The sequence below is a fragment of the Mesitornis unicolor genome, unplaced genomic scaffold, assembly GCF_000695765.1.
Source record: "Mesitornis unicolor isolate BGI_N332 unplaced genomic scaffold, ASM69576v1 scaffold27513, whole genome shotgun sequence".
In the NCBI taxonomy this organism is placed as follows: Eukaryota; Metazoa; Chordata; class Aves; order Mesitornithiformes; family Mesitornithidae; genus Mesitornis; species Mesitornis unicolor.
Genome location: NW_010175755.1, coordinates 8,803 through 11,615, shown reverse-complemented (window position 1 = coordinate 11,615; position 2,813 = coordinate 8,803).

Sequence of the window (2,813 nt, the reverse complement as noted above, 5' to 3'; positions counted from 1 at the left end):
GAGTGTTTCCCGTGCTGTAGATAACTCCAAGCTCTTGTTATCTTTCCTCTGGGTATATCTGAGAGGGCCAGGACAAGGGGGGGGTACATGGCAGCAATGCTGTGTCTGCTCATTTAATTAGCTAGTAAAGGTGTAAAGTCTGCTCTGAAACGGGCTTCTGTTCCTCTTCCCATCACCCATCCAAATACACACCACATCATTTTGAATGTGACATCTTTGGAGCAGGGACTGAGGTACCTGACCAGCAGCTAGGATTATATCCTTTCATTCTCTTAGTGTCTTGTAAGAGTTACTGGTCTAGGGGGGAATTTTTTTTAATGGACTATCCTTCAGCCCCATTTGCTTTTGAGTAAGTCTCAACTGCATGGTTTTCACCTATGTTGGCCTCTCTGGGGTCAACCTTTGCAACTAGAGGAGATGCCAAAGTTGCATGAACAGCTGGGTGGTAGGGTTTGAGCAGCAGCTGTGCCACCAAATCAGCTGCTCTTTTAGGATGGAAAATCCTGAGCTTCTATGGTGTGAGCAGTAGCTCAGGCAGATGTGTTACCTGGGAGTGATGAGCAGACCCATAAGCTCCCATACATTATCTCACCATTAGAGAGAGACAAAGACTTGCACTGCATTATTGTGTGGTCCACTCTCACCACCTAATGAAAGCCTAAATTCCCATTCTCCCCACACATTCCCCAAAGCTGATTCATCATTTGAATTAAACCATAATTATATATTATCAGCAGTCACTTTATAGTAAGGTTGAAGGATTAAATGCAGTTAGTGGTGATCAATTCCAGACGCACAGGACAGAAGCCTGAAGAGAAGGCCAGCTTCTGAGTAACTACAAGATAGAGTATAATGTATTCTAAATATTTGATTCAATTAAGCTTCCTTCTGCTCTTTGTTTCAGCTTACAGATGGCTCATCAATCTATAGTTTAGGGACACATTGCTATTCTTTCTAATGGTAATTACGTGATCAGGATGGAGACAGGTTTGATTAAATGCTCACACTATGCTCTGCATATTTAAAATAGAGCAGAGCCTAAAGCAGAGGCAAAATGCTTGCCTGCTGCACACAGCTTCAGCCTCAGCCACTTGGTAGGTCTTCCTCTAGTATATGTGATGGGGATTTTGCCAGTTCTCACCATTCAGGAAATGGGAATTCATGGACTATGATTGTTTGTATCTGGTTTTGAATGTTGCTTAACTGTTACTTGACAGTTTCTTGCAAAAATACCCATGGTGCTTGTCTATTTTTGGCTCAGCTTTACTGAAAGGAATCTTGCAACTTGGAAATTCATAGCAAAAGTTAAGAGTCTGCGATCAGTCGTTCAGTGACTTGTGCATATTTGGGAAAGGCCATTGTGGTACTTTTAGGCCAGGGTATGTATTATTAACAGCTTGTAGGCTGCTTGTGATTATCAGCCTACAGCCTCTGAAAGCAGCAATATTTGAGAAGACGCCCCAGCTGTTAAAGTGTCCTATTTTGTGGGTTGTAACCCTTATGATTTTGTGTTGTCTACTTAAAAACTAAAATTGTTATGTAGAACATGGCGAGAAGCTTTGCATGCAGGTGTCTAATGATCTTGTATATTCCTTTAGCCACTTCATCTGAGAGCTATTATAGTCATTATGACTTTGGTAAGGTATTACTTCTTTTATCTAGATAAAAAAAACTGAAGCACAGAGAGGTTTGAAGCTCTGAAGGTAAAACTGTACCTAGAAAAAGAAACTGGGTAAGCTTTATGTCCTATTTAAAATCTCATTTGGGGGTGATATGCACCTCATCCTGGCCTTCTCCCAGGCACGGGTTTTACTTTACAGCAGCCAGACCTCAATTCAGCAAAGAACTTAAGCACATCCTGACATGTTCTGCTGAATCAGGGTTTTAAGTGGAAGTGACAGAAATAGAATTGAGATCTCCTCACTTCTAGCCCCCCTCTGAAACCATGAGGCAATGCTGCTTTTCTTCAATACTCTCCCACTGTAGTACACTACCATGAGTGTCTGAGACAGGGAGGACCTGTGTGCTGGACATCTGCCCCTTATCAGAACCCAAGCCACCCAGTTAAAATATAAAGAATATGAGCAGAGTAGCCAGTTCTAACAATTTTGAGACTTGAAACCTTGGTCACCCAGTGCCTTGAGTCATTCAAGTGCATTATTTAAGTACATGGAAGGATTCTCTAAGCTCTTACACAGCTTCCCTGCAGGAGGCCAATAAATTTAAAGTTACCTTTTTCCTTAATATACATGATACCGTGCCAGTGTACCAGTCCCTCAAAACAGTAGTCAGTGGAGCTTTTGTCTATAAAATATTACTTTCAGTTTCTTCTTTAATTAGGTTTCCCCTGTAATAAGAATTTCAGGCTGAAATAAAAAGCCCTAAAGAGTACTTATTACCCTCTATAATTCACAATGAAGACATTAGTTGGATACTTAGTCTCTAGCTTGGAGAGAATATGCCTCCACTCCCTTAAGTCTCTGTCATTGGTGCCAAGTAAGGCGAGCTTTTTCAACTACTGTTTCTTGATCAAAAATTTTACAGAATGCATTGGGATGAAACAAGAGCAAATGAAGATAACTAGGAGTTAAGAATGCTGTAAGAAAAATATTTTACTAGGCTGTGGAAAAAGGATCACTTTATTACATGGTGCCTAGGGAAGGGAATCTGTGCTTGAATATCCAGGTAACAGCTGTATTTCATCCTTATACAATCGTAATTTTCCTTTTGCAGACTTGCCACCAATGCTCTGTGTGTGCAACTTTCTAGGAAACAAACACCAAGCAAGTCACTTCTTTGGCGGGCAGGTGGGA